We start from the raw sequence: 16,840 nt of genomic DNA, 5'->3' as shown, positions 1-16,840 counted from the left end.
AATACCTAGGTTCTGCCCTTGAGCCCTCAGACTGATTAAGACCAGAGTGCATTATATATTTTGACTTTTAGATAGGATCCCCTGGTGATCCTGTAGGCTGAGACCTCAGGAAACACTGTCCCATAGCGCGAATGAGACCATGGCTAATCATATGCCAGAACCCTCCAGCACAACAGCCTTCGACCAAAGCCCAACGTTGGAGCTGAGCTGCACCAGCCTCATACACTTGGCAAAACATTATCCAAACAAGTTTAACACACGCTTTCCATTGAAAATCAGAGTTAAGGAGATTTAATCAGAAGAAATTATTTCTGAACACAGAAATATGTATTTTAAACTCAGTCACCTAGCCTACATCCCACATATTTCAGTAATTTGGAAGTGAGGATAATGAAGAACAAAAATCATGAAACAACAACTAAGAGGCCACTTGGTTTCTTTGCCTTTTGGTAAACTCATTCCCAGACAGCAGAGCTCCTAGTTTTATTTAAAACTCTTCAGCATAAGGCAGGCTCATAAACTGTGTCAGGTGTCTGGTGCAAAATTTAACAGGCTGTTTCTCAGATATACTTCCCTCTAGACTCTACTCAGCATCCTTCCTGTGGCCTCTTTTTCCTACCATCAGTGGAGATGGAGAATAGCAGATGGTAGCAAACACAGAGATCAGGTCATGGATGTAGGATCAGTTGGTGCTATGTATTGCTGTGATCAACACTGGTTCCAGATCCCTCTTTGGCCCTCTACAGCAGGATCAGAAGGACAGCCCAATTTATCAACTGTGCATATTGGTGTAAACAACTTCAAGGCCAGGATATTTTTCATACCCCCTTGAAAACTGTCATCAGTTCTGTAGTGTGGTAAGAAAACCACTGATCCATCTAAAAAACTGTCAGCAGGTGTACAAGGAAGTGAGCTATGGACACTTTCAAAAGGTCTTAGGCGAGAAGGCCCCAGTTGTCTGAGAGCTTGACTTCTCACATGCAGTCAGACAAGCAAGGAGCAAGGGGAATTATGGGCAGAATGTAACTCTCAGCAGTGCATTTATCGGCATGAGGAGAGATGTAGCTCAAGAGGAAATTTCCAGACACACATTCCTTAGTTGTGAAGTATTTGAATTCCAGAAATGTCCTCTATGCCACAGTTGTCCAAAGGGCCAATGTTTGGATTATAAATTTGTGTCAGGAACTCTAGAGTCCTGAATCCCCTCACTTTCTTAAACTCATTGAAACCCATGGCTCAGCATTATATGCAGAGTCTAAATCTTGACAGTTCTTTGCCTTTAAATCATCATGCTATCTGTCCATCAGACCATGTAGAGTTTCAGACATTGTATATGCTACTTACATGCTATTTGCTTAGTGTAAGTGCAGATCTGCCTTTTGTAAAGAGGGACATGTTAGCCATCTACACGGAAGTTTTGCTGTAATACACCAATCTCCTAAAAGCTAATGCTGCCCAAGGTCTTCAATATCTGAAAGATCTGATTTAAAAAAAAAAAAAAAAGTAAAAAAAATAAAAATAAAAAGTAAAAAATAAAAAATATATATATCATCAACCACTGGGACACTGGTAGAGAGAATCAGCTGTACATTACCCACAAAACAAAAATAAAATGACTTGATCTTTGTTACTCCACTTCTGTGTTTTTAGTAGTAGATATAAAATCATCTCAAAACTTTTCAGTGATTTAAACTTATAATATTCAACTAATAAATCAGATTTTCATCACTATAAGAAATACCTGAGGTAGTCAACTTATAAAAAGAAAAAGGTTGTCGGGTGTGGTTGTGCATGCCATTAATCCCAGCACTCAGGAGGCAGAGCTATGAAGTTGCCATGAGTTCTAGGCCACCCTGAGACTTGATAGTGAATTCCAGGTCAGCCTGGGCTAGAGTGAGAGCCTACCTCAAAAAAAAAATTTTTTTTTTAAATTTTTTAAAAAAGGTTACTTTGGTTCACAGTTTTGGAAGCTCTAGTTTGTACCCATTTAGTACTATACCTTCAAGCCTGTGGCAGGATATCACATCATGGCAGTGATGTGTGGCAAAACAATACCAGTCACCTATCACCTCCTGGCCAGAAAGCATAAAGAAAGTGGAGGGCAAGGGCTTATTACAGTGACCAAAAGACTTCCCAGTAGGCCACATCCATATAAAGTTCCACCACACCTCACAATGGTGCCTCCTTGGCAGGGCAGGGTGGGGGAAATCTTTAAGAACATTGTCCTTTGGCAGTTATTGAAGATTGAAACTATGGCAATTAGTCTTATACATTAAAGGCTTAGCTTTACAAATAGTATCCTACAAATAAAACCAGGGACACATGATACCTATTTTGATATCATTTAACTAATGGAGTATATTATTAAGATGAGGACTAATACTTTTCATCATAATTCTTTTATGTTGTATGTATTATTAATGGTGGCTAAAATTGAGTGTGGTTTAAAGTGACATGATAAACAAAAGGATACAATCCATCCATGGAGTGAGCTAAGAAGTGACTTTATGGCTGGAGAGATGACTCAGTGGTTAAAGGCACTTGCTTGCAAAGCCTGACAGCCTTGGTTCAATTGCTCAGTACTGCAAAAAGCCAGATATATAAAGTGGTGCATGTGTCTGAAGTTAATTTGCAGCAGGAGACCTTGGTGCTTCTATACTCACACTCTGTCTGTCTCTCACTCAAATACAAAAATATTTTTTTTTCAAAAAAGGGACTTTAAAAACTAGATGTTAAATCTTAAAAGATGTCAACTTATTCATTAAGCCATAAGTGGTTCAAGATTACCTTAACCATTGCATTTAACTGATTATATAAAACTGTTCTTTCTTTTGTATCACAAACCTATGCTAACAGCAAATTCAGATTTTTCTCATATATGGTGGTTTCCATGAGAACTAAACCAAAGGAACAAAGCAAAATGTGAAGGACTGTGTCAAATTGCTAAATCTAACTTAAGTTTCTCTATTTGAGCTTGCTGGATATTGCTTATTTTCAAAACTGCATCAAATGATATCCTTAAATTTCAGAAAAGAATTAATTTGTATAATGGGAGTAAAATTCCAATCTGGTTTATCACACTGGAGTTCAGACTGAAAGTAGTACATTGCTTTGGCTTGGTGTTAGGTACAAATAGGAGCAGTTTTTTACACAGAGTCATCTTCCACTTATATCTCTATATGTTCTAGTTTTGTGACCCTGTTTATGGTTTGACATTTAATCTTTACTTTAGGCTAGTGACAGCCACTGAAAACACAATGAAATATATGACAGCCTAATTCAAACCCCAGTTGTATCACCAAGAATATGTATCTGTTCAATATTTGAGTTTAGGGGATAAATAGAAATTAAATCTAGCATAGACCATCATTCCTTCTCTTGAGTGTGTGAAAGCAGCAGTTTGAATGAAGATGATTGCTACATGCTCTCTGCTAAATCTAAGGAACATTCCGTCTGCTCTGATAATATAGGGGCTTAATTTTAAATGACAGATTGTAGTTTTATAATGAAAAATATCTATTTTGAAAAGTTCCTGACTAAGACCTCACGTTAAAGATGTTGTGTCAGGAAAAGGAAGTTTTACAGCATGTTCCAGCTGGTCAAGCCTGCAATATACATTAGGTTGAGACAGAGGAAATCGTCCCTCCAGTAAACCCCCAGTGTGATATCACGACATCCACTATTCCTGCCGAAGCTCTTAAAATTGTCTATGGTGGTTACTTTAAGCAGACCCAGGATGTGTCAGGGGAAGATTAACTTCCCTTTCTTAATTAAAATGAAGCTTCATCCTACTCTATTTCTATAGTATTTGTCTACAGCAGTCACCAACACCATTTGGTTGATCTCTAAACCATTCATAGATAGGAAATCAGAAAAACAGAGCAAATTTGCCCAAATCTCAAGTCTCCATGTATATTAGGGACAACCTAGAAGGAAAACCTTCTGAATGCCATTGCTACCCTGCTTCAAGCTCCTGAGCCAAACACAACATTAAAAACTTTTTTTTTTCCCAAAGCCAGACACATCAGCATTTCTGGGAGAAGGGCAGTGATAGGGATCTGAGCTGACTCTTCTTTCGTACTGTACAGCACTGCCTCTGTTAAGTGGAAACTTGAGCTCTCTAACTACAAGCATACTTCTAGTAATAGCAAGGGTCTAAGACATAAGATATGCATAGATCTGTTTGGCTGGCTCATTTCCAATTCATGCAGGTTTATTCATCCATCAATAGTGTTTCCTTTTTCCTCACCAGGCAAACTCAGTTTTGAAGTAACTCATATCATGAAATTGAAGATATAAAATACAAGCAGAAATCTAAGAAGTAAGAGGTATTCCAAATCTTTTAGTTTCCTTGTCCCTAATTCAATTGCAATGGGGATGTATTGTGAAAATGGCCCACCCTGCACCCTCCCAGGCCCCAGAGACTTCCTGAGCAGAACCAGCCATGATGTGAAAGGCTCACCCTCAGAGTAAGCATGAATCTGAAGACAGATGGAAAATGAGCTGTGTAGAGAGAACCCTCAGGCTCTGTCCCCATGCTGTTCCAGGAACCATCCTGAGAAGAACAGGGCAGCCAGGTCAAACCCAGCCATCACTGTTGGGGTGGCGAGTTCTAAGACCCCTCCCCTTTGAAGACACTTAAGAACTTCACACTGAGGATTGGGGTGGGGGTAGGAATCGGGTAGAGGCAGGCTCAAAGTTGAGTATCTTCCAGTATAATTATGTGAGAAGGCAAGTGCTTCTTTTTATAGTCTCATATTTTCTCAGGTGTCCTTCTGCCTTCTGGTTTGGCCACAGCTGTGTCTCGGAAAGGACTGTTAGTACTTCTGCCTCAAACAAACCTAAGCTCTCCTGACACAGAAGAGCAACCTTCCCCTTCTTGTGTGGCTTAAGATGAATTTTACATCATAGCTAACTGCTAAAATTGTTGCTAACTGACCTTGATCATTAATATTTTGTCACATTTTCCTTGGAAAATCAAAATCACATGGTAATGCTTCTGAAACTTCTCTAAGTAAGTTTATTCTCAGGTGAAAGTTACTTAGTGTTCATTCTATAGGGAGTTCTCTCTCTCTCTCTCTCTCTCTCTCTCTCTCTCTCTCTCTCTCTTTCTCTCTCTCTCTCGATTCCCTGTGGCAGACAAATATATACACTTAGATTCATGAATTCCCGCTGTACTCACTCCTCTGGGAGTTTTTCTGCCTATATGCCACATTTTGGATTTTATCTAGCTCCTTCTTGCATACTAAGAGATCTCTGGAGATGTGTATGCAACAGGAACCCTCGGAGTTCATTCTGATAGGCAGCTACTATGGAAAGCACTCCATGCAAAGGACACCACCCTCCTGAGGTTGGGCCCAACAAACAAGCCAAGCCTACAGACAGTTTGTTATAAACACTGGGATAACACCAAATCTGGTTAAACCACTGTACCACACTTTTATTTCTCAACATAAATATTTTTATGTGAATGAACCAACATTTTTTTCCATAGGTACAAAGGGCTATTTTTAATCCCCTTTTAAGAGGGTAAGGGGAGGATTTAACATATAGACAGCATGGCTATGAATGCAGGCTTTGCACATAGCAGACTCACTGACCTTTTAGCCTTCTGGAGTTTAACCATTTCCTGATGTCTTTTAACAGTAATTTTCTTGTTGGAAAAGCCCTCTCTAAACTGATAGCATCTAAACAAGCCTCTACCTTAATTGGAAAAATTCTCCCATAAATATTTATGCTGCAATGATTGGGCCATTTAGTGAGCTCAACTGGCCATTATGGGTTAAAACAGGGAGCATTGTTTGGAGTTGACTAAAGCCTGACATGGTTTATTGGAGGAGACCCGAACCTGTAATTTATTTAATCAAGCCTCTGACCCTAGCCCTCTGGAGTAACCAGTAATTGTGAAGGAGAACTAACCCTGAACCACATTGACTAGAGCCAGTATTCTGGGTTGTAAATTCTGAAAGTCTAAATGGTAAGAGAAAAATAAAAAGAGTAAAAGATGGAGAAATAAACATGCTATGATGCTATGGCAAAAATAGGTAGCTCAGCAAACATATGGATAGAAAATAAATAAAAAAAATTTTCAATGAACAGTTGAAAGAAATGAGGAAGACTGGTTTGCTGTAGGGCTTTCCCACACTGGTCCTGGTGGCACTCTGGTATAGTTATGAAGCATTGTCACACATCTCACAACATTTGATTTAATTTCACTTTTAAATCATATTAGATTTGGGGTGGAGATCTTGAAAATCTGTTAAGAATGTTTCTTAAGCTCAAATTCTACATTGAAGGCACCAAAGGTCAAAACACATACACTTTTCTTCCCAAGCATGGATAGGCAGCACTCTCTCACTGCACTTGTGTCTGGGGACTATACACATATTTACTCTGTATACGAACTCACAAATGTACTTCTGCATATGTATGGCAAGTTGAAAGGTATATATACATGTAGGTAGACATATACCAGATATATTTGTATATATCATGTATGTATATATACAAATAAAAAGTTTCCTTGTTTCCTCTTTCAGCTAAAGATATCCTCCTAATTTCATTTCTGAGTCATGATTAATTCCTGTTTACAACAAAGCACCTCTTCTTCCGCCATCCTTCCAGTCTTCCATCTGCCCTTGAACTTTCTGACTTGAGGCATGCTTTATGAGAGAAATCTTAAAACACATTTTCTTCTTTAGACTTCCTTACTACCACTCCTGGGCTACTACTCTCCAATAGTTTAGTTGAAAAAGACATTCTAAAGTCAAAGTTATAATTGCTTATTAAATGATAAATAATTTTCCCCCTTTGTTTAAGCTTTCATTTCATTGATGGCCCTACATCTTCTTTAGCCCTTATCTTTGGCCATACCAGTATCTTAATGGCTTCTCCTGTCCTATTTTCCATCAACAAGCATTCGCAAATACTGGCATAATATATAAAATATAATATATATTATATAATATTATATATAACATATATCATATCATATATTATATTATATATAATAATATATAATAGTATAGTATATAATATAAGAAAAATGTATCACACAACTAGTTTCAGATTCATCCCAACATCAAGAGTACATCAAAAGCACACTATGCTGAGGTCTCATATGAGTCAGTGTCTAACTTCCAGGAAGGAATCAAAATAGTTTTCTGATGGATGAGAACCATAAGCAACGGGACTTCTGACAGTCTGTGGATCCCAGTCCTATACTGTGAAAAGCATTTTCAAAGTGTACCTGGAGATCTATGTTAGATGCCTAGAATTGTTGCAGTAACCACTCAAAGACTTTTGCATACAACCAGACCAAAGTATCTTGTGTAGATACCCAGTTCATATAGACTTGGTTTTATTTCATTCATTGAAAATAGGAACAATCTTCTATGTACCAGAAGGGGTTAATTTCCTTTATACCAAACAGATTACCTCACCTTCAATTCAAAAATCTCTTTGAAGATTATACTGAGAATCTAATTTTTCCTGTTAAATTATTCATCCCTTATTCTACTCGAGTGTTATTATCTCTGTCACTGTGATGGATGTTACAGAAACAGTCATTAGGTTACAAACGGTACAGATAAAAAGAAGTTCAAATTATGGCAAAAAGGCAAACAATAGGCATGATTGTAAAGGTTTCTCTGTAAGGGAGCTGGGGAGACATAGACGTTCCATTAAAGATTTAAAAAAAAAATCTTAGCGAGAGACAGGGGGGAGAGAGAGGAAGCTGTCCCTGTGGTAGCTAAATAAGGTGCTGTGGGTGGTAACATTTTTCAGTCCCTCGAACCGCAGTTCACAGCTACCTTTCTTCCACTGAAGGCTGCTTCCATCACAGAGAGCACAGTGTACTCCAGGTTACAGATGTCCCTTAGTCCTCACCAGCACTCTCATAAGTACACACCATTGATGGAAAGGAAAACTAGAAAATGCAATTTGAACCAGCCCAGAAAAAGCCAGGTCCCCATAAGTAAATGAGATTTGTTTTTCATTTTCATATCTATAACAGCTGTCTTATATACTTCCTAAAAGCTCATCACTGTTCCAAGAGTATTATTCGCTTAGACTATCAGCAATCAGGTTTCTTCTCTTTTCATATATGAGAAAACCAAGAAACAGAAAATTGAGCCCCATAGTTCAAGGTTGCACAACTGGACAATGGGAGAGCCAACACTACAACTATGACACTAATGCTGTCATCCTTAAAAAAATAACATGGCTCTGACAATGGCTAGAGAAAATATGATATGGCACTCAGAGTCTGAGTACAAAAAGAAAATGCTCTGGCTGTGGCTCCTCCTGAATCCATGAAAAGTGTCACTATGGGAGGAGATGCTTAAATTGGGAAGGCTTCCCACGTGCTGTCTCTCTACTCCACTGAAGGAACTAAGAGCAGATGTCTCCAAATATGTCTCTGGCTCGTGGATTCCTCTCAGCTGACAGTAGAGAAGTATCACATGAAGAAAGGGCTCTCCACCCTCTTTTCTATGTAAACTAAGGCAATAATTTCCTCTGAGAACACTGGCCTCCTTGAACTGAGGAGAACATTCCTATCACCAGAGAAAAGGATATGATGCCAAGTACAGTCTGTATGGGCAAACCTTACTAAAACAGTCCTTACTTCTCAGTTTTCACCTATATGTTTCCTAATCACTTGCCCATTGTGTTGGTTTGATTCAGGTGTTCCCCATAAACTTAGGTATTCTCAATGCTACGTCCCCAGCTGATGAAGATTTGGGAATTAACGTTTCCCAGAGGCAGTGTAACACTGGGGGCAGGGTTATGGGTGTTATAGCCAGTTTCCTCTTACCAGTGTTTGGCACTCTTTCCTGTTGCTGTTGTCCACCTAAGTTGGCCAGGGGGTGATGTTCACCCTCTGCTCCTATCACCATTTTTCCCTGCTACCATGGATTTTCCCCTAGAGTCTGCAAGCCCAAATAAGACCCCTGTTCCCAAAAGCTGCTCTTGGTCTAGTGATTTCTGCCAGAAATGTGAACCTGACTGCAACAGTAAAGTTGGTACAAAGGAGTGTGATTCCTGCTTGAAACTTCATTGTATGGATTTGGCCTTTTGGAGCTGATTTTCAAGAGGAATGTGAAAGGATTTGAAACCTTGGCCTAAGAGATGCCTTGCAGTGCTGTACATACAGCTTGATGAACTATTCTAGTCAGAGTTGAAGGACCTAAATGCCATAAGAACTATGGACTGTGATGTATGGCTTATGAGGATAAGAGAGAGCTTTGCCTGGACTGGGCTAGAAACAGTTTGTGTGAGAGGCTTGCTGCTATGCCTACGTCCTGTGAACTTGTGCAGGGTTGCTCTGCATAGAAATAGACTGATATGAACAGAGAGATATGTCACAGAAAAAAAATGAAATCTTTGGGCCAAAATTTCTGTCTGTTAAGCTGCATTTGTATGAGAGATTACAGACATTGAGATTGGGCCAGCTGACCTGCATTGGGACAACAGAAAGAATACAGTCTTTTCAAGAGGCCTGAATGCTTAAGTAGTGTCCTGTTCTTCAAAGTCTGCTTTATTCTACCCTGGATTAACAAATTGGCACCCACCTAGTATTATATATTATAGGAAGTGCAGGAAAGAAAGGGCCATTTAATTTGTAGCACAGTCCTGTGTTTTGGAAACAACCATGGGCAATGTGAAGCAGGTTTGCTGGATGTCTGCATGGACACCATATGGAGCCATGCAGATGAACCACAGGTTGCAATGGATACCCAGTGGAGATGCCAGGACCACAAGATGGCTGCTAAGGAGAGCTGCGGGACCTGGATAAAGTTTTCCAGGACTGTGAGTAGCCTAGCTGGAGGGGCAGAACTGGTACTCCAGAGACTAGTTGCTGGTGACAATTATTGGGCTTGGAGATTCATCACTGGCTAGAGTTGTTGGACTTGAAGTTACAGAGTTTGATGATTTCCCTGGTTGTTTTAAATCTTGTACTGGTTGAATATTTCTTTGTTATGCTTAATGCCATCTTTTGCAGTGTGAATGTTTATTCTGTACCATTATGAGATTTGGGGGATTTTTTTGGTATTATGGTTCAGTTAAAAGACCCTGGATTATGGGGATGTTTGAATATCATTAGAATTGATAAAAATATGAGGACTTTTAAAGTTGGATCAATTCATTGCATTTTATATCATGGTTGGTTATCAATGTATGTGGGCCAGGGGTGGAAAGGGGTGGTTTGATTCAGGTGTCCATCATAAACTCAGGTGTTCTGAATGCTAGGTTCCCAGCTGATGGAGATTTGGGAATCAATGCCTCCAGGAGGCATTGTTGGGGGCAGGCTTATGGGTGTTATAGCCAGTTTCCCCTTGCCAATGTTTGGCACACTCTCCTGTCACTACTGTCCACCTTATGTTGGCCATGAGGTGAGAACCACCCTCTGTTCATGCCACTGCTTTCCCCTCACATCATGAAGCTTTCCCCTCAAGTCTGTAAGCCAAAATAAACCCATTTTCCCCCCAAAGCTGCTCTTGATCAGGTGATTTCTGCCAGCAATGCAAACCTGTCTGCAACACTCAGCATTTACTGTACCTAACTTAAACCCTTTTTTTCCTTTGTCAACATGTCTCCATAATTTCTCTCACTCCATTCTATCTGTGCAGACCTCAGAGATGTATGACCGTTCACAGTAGAGTCTCATTGTGCATGGCCTCTTGTCATACACAGGGAGCGATGCAAGTCAATTCATTCACCTGATTCTCAACCAAGGAAACTGCCCATGTTCCATGTTCTATGTTCCGTGGCAAGAGAAAAAGCTATGTCTAACAGACTAATCGAGAGATGGGGCAATACACAAAAAAACTATATATTCCATGCTTTATGGGAGATTGCTTTATGGGAAAATTTCAAAAGTATGAAATAACTATTGATGCTCATTTTATGAGCTAATATGAAGACCCTGAGTGTGTGTTACTACCCATACGGTTTCTAGACCTGAGTTTTCAAATGATCACTAAACTTTTTCCTCTATGGCGCTTTGGTCTCCCTTTGCTTCAACATCTCTCATGATGATGAAAATGCAAGACTAAAATACTCTAAAGGAACTCTGATACTTTCTGCCACTTGTACCCCCTTCCAGCTGCTCTAGATCCTCCTGTTTTCATATATTCCTTGCCTCCATGCTTTTTATCTTTCTCCTGTTTCCATTTTCCTTTTTTTGTTTTGCTTTTCGAGATAGGGTCACACTCTAGCCCAGGCTGATCTGGAACTCACTCTGTAGTCTCAGGGTGGCCTTGAACTCACGGCGATCCTCCTACCTCTACCTCCTGTGTGCTGGGATCAAAAGCGAGCGCCATCACGCCTGGCACTATTTTCATTTTCTTAGATCGATGTAATTGTTCACTTCCACATCAGGAAATTCAGCTTTATTAAAAATTTGGTACTGCTGGATGTGAGTATCTGTTTTTTAGAGTTGACTTTTTTTTTTACTAGTTTTGATTGAGAATTTTAATACATGAACATACTGTAAATTTGATTGCATTTCCATCCTATTACCCTTTTTGCCTCCCCTCCATCACTCCTATTGTATTGATTGTCGTTCACCTTCCATCCTTCCATTTTGGCATGCCATTCTCTTTTTAATTTTTTCTTTGTTATTTTATTTATTTTAGAGCGACAGACAGAGAGAGAGAGAAACAGAGATAGAGAGAGAGATTTGGCGCGCCAGGGCCTCCAGTCACTGCAAACGAACTCCAGACGCGAGCGCCCCCTTGTGCATCTGGCTAACGTGGGTCCTGGGGAGTCAAGCCTCGAACCAGGGTCCTTAGGCTTCACAGGCAAGCGCTTAACCGCTAAGCCACCTCTCCAGCCCCTAATTTTTTTTGTTCATTTTTATTTAATTATTTATTTGAGAGCAACAGACAGAGAGTGAAAGAGGCAGATAGAGAGAGGGAGAGAGAATGGGCACGCTAGGTCCTCCAGCCACTGCAAACAAGCTCCAGATGCGTGCGCCCTCTGATGCATTTGGCTAATATGGGCCCTGGGGAATCAAGCCTCGAACAGGAGTCCTTAGGCTTCACAGGTATGCCCTTAACCGCTAAGCCATCTCTCCAACCCTTGCCATCTCATTCTTTTTCTCCTCTTTTGTCCTTTATGCCAAATGTTGATGAACTAAGAGTTGTGCAGGTTTTGTGGGGATAATTACAACTACTCTGAAGTACTAAAGGACAGTGTCTCAAAGTATCCCTTCCCTCCTTTCTACCCTGTGGTTCTTACATTCTTTTCACCTCTTTTGCATAATATTCTCTGAGCCTTGGAGGGTATGATAGAGATATCACATTTAATGTTGAGCTATCAATGGTCTCTTATTTTGCTGCATTTTGAGTCTTCTCAATGTCTACTGCCAACTCCATAGAGAACTTTCTCTGGCTGCTAGTGAGAACAGCCTTAATATTATTTCTGCCACCTCTTCTTCAATAGTCTCTGAGCCCTGACAGATGACAGATGTTTCATCCAGTGCTAAGCAGTGGGCTTTCATTGATGAGTTTAGGGTCTTCCCATTATTTAAAAGCATCTATAAAAAGTAACTTTTCTAGCCAAACATAAGAACAGAATTATTTTATGGGAATAACCATATTCATTTAGAAGCCAGTGTGATGGGCTCAACATAACCATTTAACCAAAGAACAGTGAAAAATTCCTTCTAGGTCATATATATGTCTTTCCAAGCCATAGGCTTTTGACTGGGTTTTCAATACCAGTCCCTCCCACTCAGCAGGCCTCAAATCCAATTAGAGAGCAGTTAGTTACCCTATAACCCATGTGCCACTATTGCACCTGTGGGCACATCTTGCCTGGCTGATTGATCTTGTAGCTTACCGGATCTACTCATTTTTAAGACTATAGATTAATTTATGACCTCCCTATGAGAACATGCCTCTTGTCAATGATCACCTTCACCTCTCTTCAGAAGAAGAGAGGAGGACACACAAAAAGTGTCTCCTGCAGAGCCCTAGTTCCTACTTCATGAGAATGAAATGCCCAGGATGCTATAATATCACAATGGTCTTTAGCCACTCACAGAAGGTAGTTTTGTGTGTGTTGGCTAGTCCACTATCTTTGCTAGCCCACAAGAGAAAAAGCAAAGCTTACCTAAAGATGCTCCTTCAGGAGGAAGCAGCAAGAATAGCAATGCAAATAAAGATGAGTGGGAAATGATCACAATAAACACATTTTGGATGCATTGTAATAAAAACAATAATTTTACTTGTCAAATACCCCAATCATTCTGAAATCATTGCTACTAAGAACTCTGCTGAACTCTGTTCTGTTTTAACATAATGTCCAAAAATTATATTCCAGACAGTCTATATTATAAGTTTTGACTTCACTAATTATATATGTGACAATAAAATTCTCTGTGCCTCCATTTGCATATCTATGAAATATGAATTTAGAAAGTACTATTTCTGAAAATTATATGGATTAATTTAGAATATCTACATGAAGGTCTTAATAAACACTAAATGTCAATAATTATTACCATAGTCACCACATTGTCCTCCACCCTGCCATTTTCTTCTTCACTTTCTCTTAACTACAAACCACTAAAAATATTAGGAGGCACTAGAAAACTGCATGTTCTCACTGTTTTTTGTCTAAACTTTGCCATATGTGGTGAACTTATGCTTCTCTGAATGTCTCCCAGGAGCTCCTGGCAATCCATTTACCATCACAGGGATTGGTTTCCATGTCCTGATTTGATTCTGAGACCAGCCCACATTTCCAGCATCCCCAACACACTTCTTCACATTTACACCTTGCAGATGCTGTGAACTTAGTGTGACCATTGCATCAATTTTCCCTATATACTTACTCTTCACTTCTCTTCCTTTTTTTGGCTGTTCTAACATAGTACTCCATTGTGTCTTTGATTCACTTCTACTTTTTAAAATTTTGTTCTTTCTAAATGTTCTGCTTTTTATGTTTCTTTTAACACATGTATTTTATCTAACAAACATATGTATTTAATCAAAAAAGTCTAAAGCTAGTCACATATAGTTGAGAAATATAAATTCTCCCTATATTATTTTAATCGTTAAGATAGAAATTTAAACATGTGCAGTTAATATAATAAAGTCTAAATAAAGGTAGTAAAATACATTCACAAGAATATCTTGGTTATATCATGATTATACACATGAAATTATACATTGTTGTAACTGTTTATACAAATTGATCTTGTTTACCTGTTCTTATATATTCAGGGTGTTATTGATCAAAATTCATCAGTGTTGTTTATCTGAAATGTTATGTTATGTTATGTTATATTGAAGCTCAAAAGATAATTTTTCTTGTTACAGAACAATAGGTTGACAAGCAATTTCTTTGCAATCTGAAGATAATTATCTATGTTATTTTGTTTAACATTGTTGTGGCTGAGAACTTAACTATTATTTTCCTACAGGCATAACAGATAACCTAAGTTTTTTGTTGTTGCTCCTGTTTTCTCTCTGACTATTTAGGGGATGGATGAAGAAGAGGAGTCTTTGACATGCATTTTGTTTTGTTTTGTTTTTCGAGGTAGCATCTCACTCCGGTCCAGGCTGACCTGGAATTAACTATGTAGTTTCAGGGTGGCCTTGAACTCATGGTGATCTTCCTACCTCTGCCCCCTGAGTGCTGGATTAAATGCATGCACCACCATACCTGGCTCAGAATTTTTAATGCAAAGTAATTTAGTTTTTCAACTTGCTTGAAACAGTTTGGATTTCCTGCTTCTCTGAACTTAAAAGCATTCATTATATGCCATTTTTTGATATATTTCAGATTTATCCCTTCAATATATGGCCTTCCTTGACATCTACAAGTAATAAAGAAGAGGTCATATTGTCTTGTGCCTGGCGTGTGTGTGTGTGTGTGTGTGTGTGTGTGTGTGTGATGATTTTTAATTGCTCATATATTTTACTTATTTCTCTTACTACATTCTATATTTTGTTAGAGGTCTTTCTATGTACTAATTCTCTCTTCAGCTTTGTCTAACTATTGTTTGCTATGCTTTTTATTTCAATTATTATTTTCTTTCATTTTTCTTTTTGACAATTTAATATATGCATATGTATTTTTTATCATTTTTGCACCCTGTATGCACTCTTAGCCCTCTCTCACTCTCCCTAAACCCCTTCTTCTCAACTGGTCTTACTTTCATATCATTTTAAAAAGTATTTTATTTGTTTATTTATTTGAGAGAGAGGCAGATAGAGAGAGAATGGACATGCCAGGTCCTCCAGCCACTGAAAATGAACTTCGGCCACATATACCACTTTGTACATTTGCCTTTGCATGGGAACTGGGAAATCCAACTTGGGTCCTTTGGCTTTTCAGTCAATTGCTTTTACCACTAAGCCATCTCTCCACCCCTCATATCTTTTTTATGAGCATGAACCACGAAATTTAATTAGGGTTGTTTATCTAAGCATGGGTTGGGGGCTATTTATTGGAGCATAATCAACTTTACCAGTAGCTATACTATTGAAGTACATTACGTACCCTCCCTCAGTAGCAATGAACAACCAAAAGCTCCCCATGGAAGTGGGAAGGATCCTCATGAGTCTCTCCCTTATCTAAGATGGAATGTAGACTCAGTCTTAGGCAGGAAATCACAACTTTTGTGAATTCACAAGTATGATTGTCACATCATGCCCAAAGACAGCAATCCACAGTATTTCCTTCAATCATCTCTCCGGGTCTTTTGTATTCTACCCCCCTCTACAATGTTTTATAAGCCTTGGAGGGGGTGATACAGATAAAGAGCTGAGCACAAAATAGTCACTTACTCTCAATAGTTTGGCAAGATATATATATTTCTGCATTAGCCTGTGCCCATTGAAAAAGAAGCTTCTCTGATCAAAGCTGAGAGCAATGTGAATCTACAGGTATAAACCTAAGTGTATAGAAAGAAGTTTGACAACATATCCACTTGACAAAACAACAGTAGTAGGTCTAAGTATCTCCCTTAGGGTCTGTGGCCTCCCCAGACTTGGGATTTTGCAGTATGAGGCAAGAATTCCCGACTTCTGGTTAAGATGGTGGCTTAGGTACAATGCCAAAGCAGCCTGGGGGAAAAAGACCAAACAAACTCAGCAAAATACACACTGTTACTAAAAAGTGAGGTGTATTGGAAATCGAATTGGCAGTGGAGAAGTAGAAGAGATCCAGAGACCACACAGGCTGGCTAAAGCGGCCCCGGCAGGTCCACTGACCACGACGGTGGCAGTGCACTGGAAAGCCAACAGGCTTGGCTCCAGGGCAAGAAAAGCCAGGTGCAGGGAGCTTCCACTCACACAGGAGCTCTCCACAAGTCAAGAAATGTGAAGGGAGAGCGGCAGTGAGCAAGGGAGGAACAGATAACAAGGTAAAAGGACACGTGGAACAGCGAGAGAACCAGAGCAGCTGTGGCTCCCTCCCCTCCACCACCACCTGTGCCCCACTCCAGCGAACTGAACAGCGGTCCCGGCCACGCCAACTTGAGCGAACAGTGGGACCCAAGCAGGAGCAGGGGCCCGAAGCAACATCAATGGCTCCAGCACCAGCAGCAGCAGATCCAGCAACAGCAGCTTCAGAGGCAGCAGTCGCAGATCCAGCAGTAGCAGCAGCAGCGGTGGACCCAGCAGAGGCAACAGACCCAGCAGCTTTAGCAGCAGTGGTGACAGATCCAGCAGTGGCAGCTTCAGGAGCAGCACTGGCGGTTCCAGCAACAGACATGCCATTCTTCAGGGCCACAGTTGCCAGGCCAGGTTTGTCCTGCAGGAAAAGCCAGTGCCCAGCTCCAGAGATTAGAACAGCAGCCCAATGACCCAGCCAGCAACTTGAC

Source organism: Jaculus jaculus, chromosome 6, assembly GCF_020740685.1.
Source record: "Jaculus jaculus isolate mJacJac1 chromosome 6, mJacJac1.mat.Y.cur, whole genome shotgun sequence".
In the NCBI taxonomy this organism is placed as follows: domain Eukaryota; kingdom Metazoa; phylum Chordata; class Mammalia; order Rodentia; family Dipodidae; genus Jaculus; species Jaculus jaculus.
The sequence above is the reverse complement of the archived record's forward strand: the minus strand, read 5'-3'. Positions refer to the sequence as shown.